Raw genomic sequence first — 14,832 nt, 5'->3', positions numbered from 1 at the left:
ATAAGGTAGCGAAACTCCTACTGATCCGATGTATATGCATAAAGTGCCTGAGGGATAAGAATATATATAAAACGAAGTAAGATGGTTCTTAAATTTGCTTCACTAAATGTTAAAGGATTAAACACCCCACAAAAGAGATCATACCTGTGGTCTGAAACAAAAAATCTTGCATGTGACATATTTTGTGCTCAGGAAACGCACCTGATTTCAAAAGATGCGCACCGTATCTCACATCCAGGATTCCCTTTGATATACCATTCCCATTTCAATACCAAAAAAAGGGGAGTGATGCTAATGATAAAAAATAATGTGGCAGTACATGAGGAGAAAGTGCTACTAGATACTAAAGGAAGGTATATTATTTTTGTGGGAACATTGAATAATGTCCAACATACAATCGTAAATATTTATGCTCTTAATAAAGGACAACAGGGTTTCCTCCAGAAGGTCTTAAGGCTGGTCGAAACTGTGAAGCAAGGTCGCACTGTGTTCTGCGGAGATTTCAATAGTATTCCAGACTCCTCCATAGATTGTACCCCCTTAGCGTTTTCTAAGCGATACTGTTTAAATAACTGGATCTGGAAAGCAGAGTTATATGATGTGTGGAGGATACTACACACCACAGAACGAGACTACTCTTTCCATTCTGCAGTCCATAACAGTTACTCCCGCATAGACTTATTCCTAGTGGACAGACAAATATTGCCATTAGCTACAGCAGCTACAATTGAAATTATAAAATGGTCGGATCATGCCGCGATTACATTAACCTTGGCAGAACAAGACGACCAGCCTCGAGCCTTCATGTGGAGGAGCAATACGTATATTATGTCACATACTAAATACAGACCACTAATAGAAAGGGATATGAGAGAATTCATAAAATTTAATGAGGGCTCAGTAAAACCTGAGATTTTCTGGAACGCATATAAGATGTTTGTGAGAGGCATTCTAAGAAAATATGGTCACATTGATAAAAAAATCAGATCACAAGAAATATCTAACCTCCTTAGTAAACTACAAACATTGGAGTCCTCTAACAAAATATCCCCATCTCCTGCAATAGCTACCCAACTGATGGAAGTACGACATAAACTACAACACCTTTTGTTACATGCCTATGAGTTCAAATTGAGGAAAACCAAAACACAACATTATGCACAAGGAAATAAGGCAGGGAAATTACTAGCGGCAAAACTGAAGGCCAAACAAACGCAAACTAGAATTCCATACATGCTACAAAAGGATGGCAAGTCTAAATTATATGGCCCTAGGGATATCGCCAATAGATTTAAAGAGTTTTACTCCTCACTATATAATCTAAAACAAGACCCTTTTACGGCTGAACCGGAGTTAACAGAAATTAGATCCTTTTTGAGATCTGCTAAATTACCCAAGCTAACACCAGAACAATTAGACTCACTGAACAAACCCATTACATCTGAGGAAGTCTCCAAAATCATTAACTCACTGCCAGCAGGGAAAGCTCCAGGCCCAGATGGAATTCGCAATGAATTCTATAAAATATTTCAACACATTTTCATGTCCCCATTGTGCCAAGCTATGCAGAATGCAATGCAAACAGGTGTCCTTCCATCAGAAAACCAAGAAGCATTAGTGGTCACAATCCCTAAACCGGGGAAAGCATCAAATATCCCCCAAAACTTCAGACCCATATCATTACTAAATTCAGACCTGAAAATTTATGCAAAGCTATTAGCATGGAGATTGGCACCGATGATCCCCAATCTAATTAAGGCCGATCAAACAGGATTCGTAAAGGGGCGGTTGGCCCAGGACAACACGAGGAGAATTTTAAATATACAACATTTTGTAGAAAAGAAAGGGACTCCGACAGTCATGTTGGCTTTGGATGCTGAGAAGGCGTTTGACCGAGTACAATGGTCATTCGCCTTCTCGGCACTTGAGGAAATGGGTATAACCGGAAGTATATTGGATGCTATTAAAGCGTTATATTCCTCCCCCTCAGCTAGGGTTTTTGTAAATGGAACCATATCTGACACATTTGAAATAACCAATGGAACTAGACAGGGGTGTCCCCTGTCCCCTTTAGTATTTATTCTCTCCATTGAACCATTAGCACAACTTCTCAGAATGGATAGTCGGATTAAGGGAGTGGAGATAGGAGGCCAATATCACACTATATCACTATATGCAGATGATATAATTCTCACCCTGGCAGATCCAGAGAGATCCTTAGAAGCAGCGATGGAGCTCATAAACCACTTTGGCAGGCTCTCTCTCTATAAACTAAACACACAAAAAACTCAGGCCCTCCCCCTGAATATAGATGAAGAAACACAATATGCCATGAAAGAAAAATACAAGTTTGATTGGCAATCTCAGAAAATAACATATCTAGGAACCTCCATATCCACCCCTTTTAACTCTATATATAAACAGAACTATGTTCCGCTGTTGGAATCTGTCAAAGGGGAAATGTTAAGACTATCTAAAACTGAAGTCTCGTGGCTAGGAAGAATAGCAGCTTTTAAAATGTTATTATTGCCCAGGTTGCTTTATCTTTTCAACACGCTTCCAGTCCAGGTTCCCAGAAGCTTTTTTATCTCCATGCAAGCAGCTCTCACAAAATACGTGTGGGCCAATAAACCACCCCGACTGAATAAAGCTATATTATACAAACACAGACTAGTGGGTGGAATAGGATTACCTAACATATATCACTACTATTTAGCATCAAGCATCAAACAGATGTCTTGTTGGTATCAAGACCAAACGGATAAGCCATGGCTCCAAATAGAGAAATATCTTGCCTTACCACTAAAACTTACGTCTTTGACGTCAATAGCCTTCACAAACAACCCATACCCACCATTAACTTCCCCCCTAACCAAAACCTCAGTAGAAATATGGCGAACAACCCACAAACTAATTGGTAGCCCAACCCAAGTAGATACTAGCTCCATAAGCCTGGATATAGCTAAGATGAGTATTCCAGATATCCAGACTATATCATGGGAAAGTAAAGGAATGAACAATATCAAACAGGTGTTAGAATCCACACACATAGACAACTTCACAAAAACACGTATCCAGCACTACACTAGGAAATACAGAAACATAAAGCAATTATTCCACCATGGACTTTTAGACCAAATCCGGAAGCAATCACAAAACTTACGCATATACTATGATATGATCTCACAAACCAGACTCTTTCATAAATCACACCCATATAAAAGCTGGGAGAGAGCCTTGCAAAGATCAATATCAGAAGAAGAATGGGTGAGCGCCATAGCGATAAATGCCAAAGCACTCGCATGCATAACGCATATAGAAGTAGCAACTAAAGTTCTCTTGCGATGGTATAGAACACCTGATATACTACACAACATATTCCCACAAACTACAGATAGATGCTGGAGAGGGTGCGGTCTAAAGGGTACCCTGGCACACATTTTTTGGGAGTGCCCTTATATACAGAAATATTGGATAGATACATTTCATTTATTATCCTCCCTGGTAGGGAAAACAATCAAAGGCAACCTAGCTATAGCTTTGTTGTCATTAGATTTAAGTGGAATGCATAAATCCCATAGAATCTTGGTAAGCAAAATACTTACCATGGCAAAACTAATATTAGCTCGAAATTGGAAGAGCACTACGGTACCCACTATAGGTGATCTACATAAAGAGATTAATGTCACATATAGCTATGAGAAAACTATTGCATGGGGAAATGGTACTATAACCAAATTACAGGAGATCTGGGACTCCTGGACTGGACACGTAGCACACATTAGGATTTAGAGGAAAAACAAACACCCCCCCACCTCACCCCTCGCGCCGCCCATTCACTGGGATATGCGCTTAGGATACTGCCCAGAAACACAAGAGCATAATGTTACCAAGGTTGATATTATGAATGTTCTGTTATACTACAAGTGTTAAATGAGAGTATAGAGATACATAAAATGCAGAGACAAGTAAGGGACGCGATAGACATATTCTCTTCGGAGGAATAAGATAGCAGTATAGACGTTCTTATTCTTTATTCTTTATCTTTGAAATTCGACGTGGTCTATGCAATGCACTCAGCAACAAGAGCGATAACTGCTGAACATAATGTACACTTGAAACACCATCTTAATCTATATCACTGTGTATAACATGCTTGTCTTAAGGAATAGAGTGACTGCGATCACCCATGATACTCTCTGCTTATGTTTAATGTATATACTATACTAAAAAAATTTCAATAAAAACTTATTGTTGAAAAAAAAGAGAAGAAAGAAAGGCACTGCTGAGATTCGAACTCAGGATCTCCTGTTTACTAGACAGGTGCTTTAACCAACTAAGCCACAGCGCCTTGTGATGGCAAAGCTGGCACAGCTGTGCAGCTTAAAAAAAATGCCACTGCTATCGGATGTTTCCAATTCCTGCAACCTTTCATGACCTGATGGGGTGGCTCAAACCTTCATGGTTTTTCTTTTCAGGGCTGGAAAAAGGAATGTGAGCAGATACTAGGTAGACAACTGAGGTGTGTCCCTTTATCCGCAGTCGTTTTCCACTGCTTTCTTTAAGGGCCCACACGGTACTGGAGTTCTGTTCCATACTTGGCAGCAACTTGTAAAAGGATGAAGCTTTCAGTCATGACAATTAGAAAAGCAAAAACTTTTTGAAAAAGGCATCCACACCGACAAATTTGCAGAGGACAATAGCAGCTGGAACTTCGTGGAGAGCTAGAGGTTTGCGGTTCCATAGGTGATTGAGCCGCTTCTTAGCAGAGCAAGAATTGTTACCTGCTCTGCTTTCCATGCATAAGGCAGAATAGATGGATGGAAGACATGCCAGGGATGTCTGGAAATGGTTTGGCATCCCTTAGCATAGGTCCACCTTTCAAGGGTTTTCCATGCATCTTCTTGAGGCATTACTTACTGTAGGAGGCGAGGTATGACCCACTCAGCCCATGACCGATCAGTAAAACTTTGCAGGCACCGACTAGGCACACTTTGTTTGGGAGTTTGTCAAAGGGAACCACGGCGCTCACCAGGACGAGGTGGCCGAGTGGTTAAGGCGATGGACTGCTAATCCATTGTGCTCTGCATGCATGGGTTCGAATCCCATCCTCGTCGATTTCTTCTGCTTCGTCCAAGCTGAAATCTTTGTTTGCTAATCCTCTTTTTACTGGACAAGCAGTGATTGTCCCCTCCATGGTGGACTTTAACTGTGACCTCTCAAGACGGCTCTTATTAAAGCTAGGAAAGACGCATATTTGTTGTGTGGCATACAAGTTACGTGGCATATCAATGGGTTAAGTCCACTCTTTTTATTTTTCATGCTTGATGGCATCCTCGGCCTTCTCATGAAGATGAAGGCCTCTTTGTCCTTTGCAGCCTTTAGCTGGTACTGATTCTAGATCCCCTGACTGGTCTACCTTAGGACTGTGTGAAAGACAAGTAAGATGTCAGACGTGAGCGAATAACTTTTTTTTGGTTTGCTTCAGAAGCTCAAAAGAGAAGAAAGAAAGGCACTGCTGAGATTCGAACTCAGGATCTCCTGTTTACTAGACAGGTGCTTTAACCAACTAAGCCACAGCGCCTTGTGATGGCAAAGCTGGCACAGCTGTGCAGCTTAAAAAAAACGCCACTGCTATCGGATGTTTCCAATTCCTGCAACCTTTCATGACCTGATGGGGTGGCTCAAACCTTCATGGTTTTTCTTTTCAGGGCTGGAAAAAGGAAGGTGAGCAGATACTAGGTAGACAACTGAGGTGTGTCCCTTTATCCGCAGTCGTTTTCCACTGCTTTCTTTAAGGGCCCACACGGTACTGGAGTTCTGTTCCATACTTGGCAGCAACTTGTAAAAGGATGAAGCTTTCAGTCATGACAATTAGAAAAGCAAAAACTTTTTGAAAAAGGCATCCACACCGACAAATTTGCAGACGACAATAGCAGCTGGAACTTCGTGGAGAGCTAGAGGTTTGCGGTTCCATAGGTGATTGAGCCGCTTCTTTGCAGAGCAAGAATTGTTACCTGCTCTGCTTTCCATGCATAAGGCAGAATAGATGGATGGAAGACATGGCAGGGATGTCTGGAAATGGTTTGGCATCCCTTAGCATAGGTCCACCTTTCAAGGGTTTTCCATGCATCTTCTTGAGGCATTACTTACTGTAGGAGGCGAGGTATGACCCACTCAGCCCATGACCGATCAGCAAAACTCTGCAGGCACCGACTAGGCACACTTTGTTTGGGAGTTTGTCAAAGGGAACCACGGCGCTCACCAGGACGAGGTGGCCGAGTGGTTAAGGCGATGGACTGCTAATCCATTGTGCTCTGCATGCATGGGTTCGAATCCCATCCTCGTCGATTTCTTCTGCTTCGTCCAAGCTGAAATTTTTGTTTGCTAATCCTCTTTTTACTGGACAAGCAGTGATTGTCCCCTCCATGGTGGACTTTAACTGTGACCTCTCAAGACGGCTCTTATTAAAGGTAGGAAAGACGCATATTTGTTGTGTGGCATACAAGTTACGTGGCATATCAACGGGTTAAGTCCACTCTTTTTATTTTTCATGCTTGATGGCATCCTCGGCCTTCTCATGAAGATGAAGGCCTCTTTGTCCTTTGCAGCCTTTAGCTGGTACTGATTCTAGATCCCCTGACTGGTCTACCTTAGGACTGTGTGAAAGACAAGTAAGATGTCAGACGTGAGCGAATAACTTTTTTTTGGTTTGCTTCAGAAGCTCAAAAGAGAAGAAAGAAAGGCACTGCTGAGATTCGAACTCAGGATCTCCTGTTTACTAGACAGGCGCTTTAACCAACTAAGCCACAGCGCCTTGTGATGGCAGAGCTGGCACAGCTGTGCAGCTTAAAAAAAACGCCACTGCTATCGGATGTTTCCAATTCCTGCAACCTTTCATGACCTGATGGGGTGGCTCAAACCTTCATGGTTTTTCTTTTCAGGGCTGGAAAAAGGAAGGTGAGCAGATACTAGGTAGACAACTGAGGTGTGTCCCTTTATCCGCAGTCGTTTTCCACTGCTTTCTTTAAGGGCCCACACAGTACTGGAGTTCTGTTCCATACTTGGCAGCAACTTGTAAAAGGATGAAGCTTTCAGTCATGACAATTAGAAAAGCAAAAACTTTTTGAAAAAGGCATCCACACCGACAAATTTGCAGACGACAATAGCAGCTGGAACTTCGTGGAGAGCTAGAGGTTTGCGGTTCCATAGGTGATTGAGCCGCTTCTTAGCAGAGCAAGAATTGTTACCTGCTCTGCTTTCCATGCATAAGGCAGAATAGATGGATGGAAGACATGCCAGGGATGTCTGGAAATGGTTTGGCATCCCTTAGCATAGGTCCACCTTTCAAGGGTTTTCCATGCATCTTCTTGAGGCATTACTTACTGTAGGAGGCGAGGTATGACCCACTCAGCCCATGACCGATCAGCAAAACTCTGCAGGCACCGACTAGGCACACTTTGTTTGGGAGTTTGTCAAAGGGAACCACGGCGCTCACCAGGACGAGGTGGCCGAGTGGTTAAGGCGATGGACTGCTAATCCATTGTGCTCTGCATGCATGGGTTCGAATCCCATCCTCGTCGATTTCTTCTGCTTCGTCCAAGCTGAAATCTTTGTTTGCTAATCCTCTTTTTACTGGACAAGCAGTGATTGTCCCCTCCATGGTGTACTTTAACTGTGACCTCTCAAGACGGCTCTTATAAAAGCTAGGAAAGATGCATATTTGTTGGGTGGCATACAAGTTACGTGGCATATCAACGGGTTAAGTCCACTCTTTTTATTTTTCATGCTTGATGGCATCCTCGGCCTTCTCATGAAGATGAAGGCCTCTTTGTCCTTTGCAGCCTTTAGCTGGTACTGATTCTAGATCCCCTGACTGGTCTACCTTAGGACTGTGTGAAAGACAAGTAAGATGTCAGACTTGAGCGAATAACTTTTTTTTGGTTTGCTTCAGAAGCTCAAAAGATAAGAAAGAAACCCACTGCTGAGATTCGAACTCAGGATCTCCTGTTTACTAGACAGGCACTTTAACCAACTAAGCCACAGGGCCTTGTTATGGCAAAGCTGGCACAGCTGTGCAGCTTAAAAAAAACGCCACTGCTATCGGATGTTTCCAATTCCTGCAACCTTTCATGACCTGATGGGGTGGCTCAAACCTTCATGGTTTTTCTTTTCAGGGCTGGAAAAAGGAAGGTGAGCAGATACTAGGTAGACAACTGAGGTGTGTCCCTTTATCCGCAGTCGTTTTCCACTGCTTTCTTTAAGGGCCCACACGGTACTGGAGTTCTGTTCCATACTTGGCAGCAACTTGTAAAAGGATGAAGCTTTCAGTCATGACAATTAGAAAAGCAAAAACTTTTTGAAAAAGGCATCCACACCGACAAATTTGCAGACGACAATAGCAGCTGGAACTTCGTGGAGAGCTAGAGGTTTGCGGTTCCATAGGTGATTGAGCCGCTTCTTAGCAGAGCAAGAATTGTTACCTGCTCTGCTTTCCATGCATAAGGCAGAATAGATGGATGGAAGACATGCCAGGAATGTCTGGAAATGGTTTGGCATCCCTTAGCATAGGTCCACCTTTCAAGGGTTTTCCATGCATCTTCTTGAGGCATTACTTACTGTAGGAGGCGAGGTATGACCCACTCAGCCCATGACCGATCAGCAAAACTCTGCAGGCACCGACTAGGCACACTTTGTTTGAGAGTTTGTCAAAGGGAACCACGGCGCTCACCAGGACGAGGTGGCCGAGTGGTTAAGGCGATGGACTGCTAATCCATTGTGCTCTGCATGCATGGGTTCGAATCCCATCCTCGTCGGTTTCTTCTGCTTCGTCCAAGCTGAAATCTTTGTTTGCTAATCCTCTTTTTACTGGACAAGCAGTGATTGTCCCCTCCATGGTGGACTTTAACTGTGACCTCTCAAGACGGCTCTTATAAAAGCTAGGAAAGATGCATTTTTGTTGTGTGGCATACAAGTTACGTGGCATATCAACGGGTTAAGTCCACTCTTTTTATTTTTCATGCTTGATGGCATCCTCGGCCTTCTCATGAAGATGAAGGCCTCTTTGTCCTTTGCAGCCTTTAGCTGGTACTGATTCTAGATCCCCTGACTGGTCTACCTTAGGACTGTGTGAAAGACAAGTAAGATGTCAGATGTGAGCGAATAACTTTTTTTTGGTTTGCTTCAGAAGCTCAAAAGAGAAGAAAGAAACCCACTGCTGAGATTCGAACTCAGGATCTCCTGTTTACTAGACAGGCGCTTTAACCAACTAAACCACAGCGCCTTGTGATGGCAAAGCTGGCACAGCTGTGCAGCTTAAAAAAAACGCCACTGCTATCGGATGTTTCCAATTCCTGCAACCTTTCATGACCTGATGGGGTGGCTCAAACCTTCATGGTTTTTCTTTTCAGGGCTGGAAAAAAGAAGGTGAGCAGATACTAGGTAGACAACTGAGGTGTGTCCCTTTATCCGCAGTCGTTTTCCACTGCTTTCTTTAAGGGCCCACACGGTACTGGAGTTCTGTTCCATACTTGGCAGCAACTTGTAAAAGGATGAAGCTTTCAGTCATGACAATTAGAAAAGCAAAAACTTTTTGAAAAAGGCATCCACACCGACAAATTTGCAGACGACAATAGCAGCTGGAACTTCGTGGAGAGCTAGAGGTTTGCGGTTCCATAGGTGATTGAGCCGCTTCTTAGCAGAGCAAGAATTGTTACCTGCTCTGCTTTCCATGCATAAGGCAGAATAGATGGATGGAAGACATGCCAGGGATGTCTGGAAATGGTTTGGCACCCCTTAGCATAGGTCCACCTTTCAAGGGTTTTCCATGCATCTTCTTGAGGCATTACTTACTGTAGGAGGCGAGGTATGACCCACTCAGCCCATGACCGATCAGTAAAACTTTGCAGGCACCGACTAGGCACACTTTGTTTGGGAGTTTGTCAAAGGGAACCACGGCGCTCACCAGGACGAGGTGGCCGAGTGGTTAAGGCGATGGACTGCTAATCCATTGTGCTCTGCATGCATGGGTTCGAATCCCATCCTCGTCGATTTCTTCTGCTTCGACCAAGCTGAAATCTTTGTTTGCTAATCCTCTTTTTACTGGACAAGCAGTGATTGTCCCCTCCATGGTGGACTTTAACTGTGACCTCTAAAGACGGCTCTTATTAAAGCTAGGAAAGACGCATATTTGTTGTGTGGCATACAAGTTACGTGGCATATCAACGGGTTAAGTCCACTCTTTTTATTTTTCATGCTTGATGGCATCCTCGGCCTTCTCATGAAGATGAAGGCCTCTTTGTCCTTTGCAGCCTTTAGCTGGTACTGATTCTAGATCCCCTGACTGGTCTACCTTAGGACTGTGTGAAAGACAAGTAAGATGTCAGACGTGAGCGAATAACTTTTTTTTGGTTTGCTTCAGAAGCTCAAAAGAGAAGAAAGAAAGGCACTACTGAGATTCGAACTCAGGATCTCCTGTTTACTAGACAGGCGCTTTAACCAACTAAGCCACAGCGCCTTGTGATGGCAAAGCTGGCACAGCTGTGCAGCTTAAAAAAAACGCCACTGCTATCGGATGTTTCCAATTCCTGCAACCTTTCATGACCTGATGGGGTGGCTCAAACCTTCATGGTTTTTCTTTTCAGGGCTGGAAAAAGGAAGGTGAGCAGATACTAGGTAGACAACTGAGGTGTGTCCCTTTATCCGCAGTCGTTTTCCACTGCTTTCTTTAAGGGCCCACACGGTACTGGAGTTCTGTTCCATACTTGGCAGCAACTTGTAAAAGGATGAAGCTTTCAGTCATGACAATTAGAAAAGCAAAAACTTTTTGAAAAAGGCATCCACACCGACAAATTTGCAGACGACAATAGCAGCTGGAACTTCGTGGAGAGCTAGAGGTTTGCGGTTCCATAGGTGATTGAGCCGCTTCTTAGCAGAGCAAGAATTGTTACCTGCTCTGCTTTCCATGCATAAGGCAGAATAGATGGATGGAAGACATGCCAGGGATGTCTGGAAATGGTTTGGCATCCCTTAGCATAGGTCCACCTTTCAAGGGTTTTCCATGCATCTTCTTGAGGCATTACTTACTGTAGGAGGCGAGGTATGACCCACTCAGCCCATGACCGATCAGCAAAACTCTGCAGGCACCGACTAGGCACACTTTGTTTGGGAGTTTGTCAAAGGGAACCACGGCACTCACCAGGACGAGGTGGCCGAGTGGTTAAGGCGATGGACAGCTAATCCATTGTGCTCTGCATGCATGGGTTCGAATCCCATCCTTGTCGATTTCTTCTGCTTCGACCAAGCTGAAATCTTTGTTTGCTAATCCTCTTTTTACTGGACAAGCAGTGATTGTCCCCTCCATGGTGGACTTTAACTGTGACCTCTAAAGACGGCTCTTATTAAAGCTAGGAAAGACGCATATTTGTTGTGTGGCATACAAGTTACGTGGCATATCAACGGGTTAAGTCCACTCTTTTTATTTTTCATGCTTGATGGCATCCTCGGCCTTCTCATGAAGATGAAGGCCTCTTTGTCCTTTGCAGCCTTTAGCTGGTACTGATTCTAGATCCCCTGACTGGTCTACCTTAGGACTGTGTGAAAGACAAGTAAGATGTCAGACGTGAGCGAATAACTTTTTTTTGGTTTGCTTCAGAAGCTCAAAAGAGAAGAAAGAAAGGCACTACTGAGATTCGAACTCAGGATCTCCTGTTTACTAGACAGGCGCTTTAACCAACTAAGCCACAGCGCCTTCTGATGGCAAAGCTGGCACAGCTGTGCAGCTTAAAAAAAACGCCACTGCTATCGGATGTTTCCAATTCCTGCAACCTTTCATGACCTGATGGGGTGGCTCAAACCTTCATGGTTTTTCTTTTCAGGGCTGGAAAAAGGAAGGTGAGCAGATACTAGGTAGACAACTGAGGTGTGTCCCTTTATCCGCAGTCGTTTTCCACTGCTTTCTTTAAGGGCCCACACGGTACTGGAGTTCTGTTCCATACTTGGCAGCAACTTGTAAAAGGATGAAGCTTTCAGTCATGACAATTAGAAAAGCAAAAACTTTTTGAAAAAGGCATCCACACCGACAAATTTGCAGACGACAATAGCAGCTGGAACTTCGTGGAGAGCTAGAGGTTTGCGGTTCCATAGGTGATTGAGCCGCTTCTTAGCAGAGCAAGAATTGTTACCTGCTCTGCTTTCCATGCATAAGGCAGAATAGATGGATGGAAGACATGCCAGGGATGTCTGGAAATGGTTTGGCATCCCTTAGCATAGGTCCACCTTTCAAGGGTTTTCCATGCATCTTCTTGAGGCATTACTTACTGTAGGAGGCGAGGTATGACCCACTCAGCCCATGACCGATCAGCAAAACTCTGCAGGCACCGACTAGGCACACTTTGTTTGGGAGTTTGTCAAAGGGAACCATGGCACTCACCAGGACGAGGTGGCCGAGTGGTTAAGGCGATGGACTGCTAATCCATTGTGCTCTGCATGCATGGGTTCGAATCCCATCCTCGTCGATTTCTTCTGCTTCGTCCAAGCTGAAATCTTTGTTTGCTAATCCTCTTTTTACTGGACAAGCAGTGATTGTCCCCTCCATGGTGGACTTTAACTGTGACCTCTCAAGACAGCTCTTATTAAAGCTAGGAAAGACGCATATTTGTTGTGTGGCATACAAGTTACGTGGCATATCAACGGGTTAAGTCCACTCTTTTTATTTTTCATGCTTGATGGCATCCTCGGCCTTCTCATGAAGATGAAGGCCTCTTTGTCCTTTGCAGCCTTTAGCTGGTACTGATTCTAGATCCCCTGACTGGTCTACCTTAGGACTGTGTGAAAGACAAGTAAGATGTCAGACGTGAGCGAATAACTTTTTTTTGGTTTGCTTCAGAAGCTCAAAAGAGAAGAAAGAAAGGCACTGCTGAGATTCGAACTCAGGATCTCCTGTTTACTAGACAGGCGCTTTAACCAACTAAGCCACAGCGCCTTGTGATGGCAAAGCTGGCACAGCTGTGCAGCTTAAAAAAAACGCCACTGCTATCGGATGTTTCCAATTCCTGCAACCTTTCATGACCTGATGGGGTGGCTCAAACCTTCATGGTTTTTCTTTTCAGGGCTGGAAAAAGGAAGGTGAGCAGATACTAGGTAGACAACTGAGGTGTGTCCCTTTATCCGCAGTCGTTTTCCACTGCTTTCTTTAAGGGCCCACACGGTACTGGAGTTCTGTTCCATACTTGGCAGCAACTTGTAAAAGGATGAAGCTTTCAGTCATGACAATTAGAAAAGCAAAAACTTTTTGAAAAAGGCATCCACACCGACAAATTTGCAGACGACAATAGCAGCTGGAACTTCGTGGAGAGCTAGAGGTTTGCGGTTCCATAGGTGATTGAGCCGCTTCTTAGCAGAGCAAGAATTGTTACCTGCTCTGCTTTCCATGAATAAGGCAGAATAGATGGATGGAAGACATGCCAGGGATGTCTGGAAATGGTTTGGCATCCCTTAGCATAGGTCCACCTTTCAAGGGTTTTCCATGCATCTTCTTGAGGCATTACTTACTGTAGGAGGCGAGGTATGACCCACTCAGCCCATGACCGATCAGCAAAACTCTGCAGGCACCGACTAGGCACACTTTGTTTGGGAGTTTGTCAAAGGTAACCACGGCGCTCACCTGGACGAGGTGGCCAAGTGGTTAAGGCGATGGACTGCTAATCCATTGTGCTCTGCATGCATGGGTTCGAATCCCATCCTCGTCGATTTCTTCTGCTTCGTCCAAGCTGAAATCTTTGTTTGCTAATCCTCTTTTTACTGGACAAGCAGTGATTGTCCCCTCCATGGTGTACTTTAACTGTGACCTCTCAAGACGGCTCTTATAAAAGCTAGGAAAGATGCATATTTGTTGTGTGGCATACAAGTTACGTGGCATATCAACGGGTTAAGTCCACTCTTTTTATTTTTCATGCTTGATGGCATCCTCGGCCTTCTCATGAAGATGAAGGCCTCTTTGTCCTTTGCAGCCTTTAGCTGGTACTGATTCTAGATCCCCTGACTGGTCTACCTTAGGACTGTGTGAAAGACAAGTAAGATGTCAGACTTGAGCGAATAACTTTTTTTTGGTTTGCTTCAGAAGCTCAAAAGATAAGAAAGAAACCCACTGCTGAGATTCGAACTCAGGATCTCCTGTTTACTAGACAGGCACTTTAACCAACTAAGCCACAGCGCCTTGTGATGGCAAAGCTGGCACAGCTGTGCAGCTTAAAAAAAACGCCACTGCTATCGGATGTTTCCAATTCCTGCAACCTTTCATGACCTGATGGGGTGGCTCAAACCTTCATGGTTTTTCTTTTCAGGGCTGGAAAAAGGAAGGTGAGCAGATACTAGGTAGACAACTGAGGTGTGTCCCTTTATCCGCAGTCGTTTTCCACTGCTTTCTTTAAGGGCCCACACGGTACTGGAGTTCTGTTCCATACTTGGCAGCAACTTGTAAAAGGATGAAGCTTTCAGTCATGACAATTAGAAAAGCAAAAACTTTTTGAAAAAGGCATCCACACCGACAAATTTGCAGACGACAATAGCAGCTGGAACTTCGTGGAGAGCTAGAGGTTTGCGGTTCCATAGGTGATTGAGCCGCTTCTTAGCAGAGCAAGAATTGTTACCTGCTCTGCTTTCCATGCATAAGGCAGAATAGATGGATGGAAGACATGCCAGGAATGTCTGGAAATGGTTTGGCATCCCTTAGCATAGGTCCACCTTTCAAGGGTTTTCCATGCATCTTCTTGAGGCATTACTTACTGTAGGAGGCGAGGTATGACCCACTCAGCCCATGACCGATCAGCAAAA

At 44.1% G+C, this 14,832-nt stretch overlaps 10 non-coding genes across 10 annotated transcripts; 6 read left to right on the top strand and 4 right to left on the bottom strand.

Moving 5' to 3' along the window:
- Positions 1-4,277: 4,277 nt before the first annotated feature.
- TRNAT-AGU (transfer RNA threonine (anticodon AGU)) lies at positions 4,278-4,351 on the bottom strand. The gene has a single exon. It is a non-coding gene; the product is annotated as a tRNA-Thr (tRNA).
- Positions 4,352-5,035: 684 nt separating this feature from the next.
- Positions 5,036-5,117, top strand: TRNAS-GCU (transfer RNA serine (anticodon GCU)). Its single transcript has one exon. It is a non-coding gene; the product is annotated as a tRNA-Ser (tRNA).
- A 393-nt stretch (positions 5,118-5,510) lies between these two features.
- On the bottom strand, positions 5,511-5,584 carry TRNAT-AGU (transfer RNA threonine (anticodon AGU)). Its single transcript has one exon. It is a non-coding gene; the product is annotated as a tRNA-Thr (tRNA).
- Positions 5,585-6,268: 684 nt separating this feature from the next.
- On the top strand, positions 6,269-6,350 carry TRNAS-GCU (transfer RNA serine (anticodon GCU)). Its single transcript has one exon. It is a non-coding gene; the product is annotated as a tRNA-Ser (tRNA).
- Positions 6,351-6,743: 393 nt separating this feature from the next.
- On the bottom strand, positions 6,744-6,817 carry TRNAT-AGU (transfer RNA threonine (anticodon AGU)). The gene has a single exon. It is a non-coding gene; the product is annotated as a tRNA-Thr (tRNA).
- A 684-nt stretch (positions 6,818-7,501) lies between these two features.
- Positions 7,502-7,583, top strand: TRNAS-GCU (transfer RNA serine (anticodon GCU)). The gene has a single exon. It is a non-coding gene; the product is annotated as a tRNA-Ser (tRNA).
- A 1,151-nt stretch (positions 7,584-8,734) lies between these two features.
- Positions 8,735-8,816, top strand: TRNAS-GCU (transfer RNA serine (anticodon GCU)). The gene has a single exon. It is a non-coding gene; the product is annotated as a tRNA-Ser (tRNA).
- Positions 8,817-9,967: 1,151 nt separating this feature from the next.
- TRNAS-GCU (transfer RNA serine (anticodon GCU)) lies at positions 9,968-10,049 on the top strand. Its single transcript has one exon. It is a non-coding gene; the product is annotated as a tRNA-Ser (tRNA).
- A 2,384-nt stretch (positions 10,050-12,433) lies between these two features.
- Positions 12,434-12,515, top strand: TRNAS-GCU (transfer RNA serine (anticodon GCU)). The gene has a single exon. It is a non-coding gene; the product is annotated as a tRNA-Ser (tRNA).
- A 393-nt stretch (positions 12,516-12,908) lies between these two features.
- On the bottom strand, positions 12,909-12,982 carry TRNAT-AGU (transfer RNA threonine (anticodon AGU)). The gene has a single exon. It is a non-coding gene; the product is annotated as a tRNA-Thr (tRNA).
- Between the last annotated feature and the right edge of the window lie 1,850 nt (positions 12,983-14,832).

Source organism: Engystomops pustulosus, chromosome 7 (genome assembly GCF_040894005.1).
Source record: "Engystomops pustulosus chromosome 7, aEngPut4.maternal, whole genome shotgun sequence".
Taxonomy (NCBI): Eukaryota; Metazoa; Chordata; class Amphibia; order Anura; family Leptodactylidae; genus Engystomops; species Engystomops pustulosus.
This window is presented reverse-complemented; position numbering and strand designations above follow the sequence as displayed.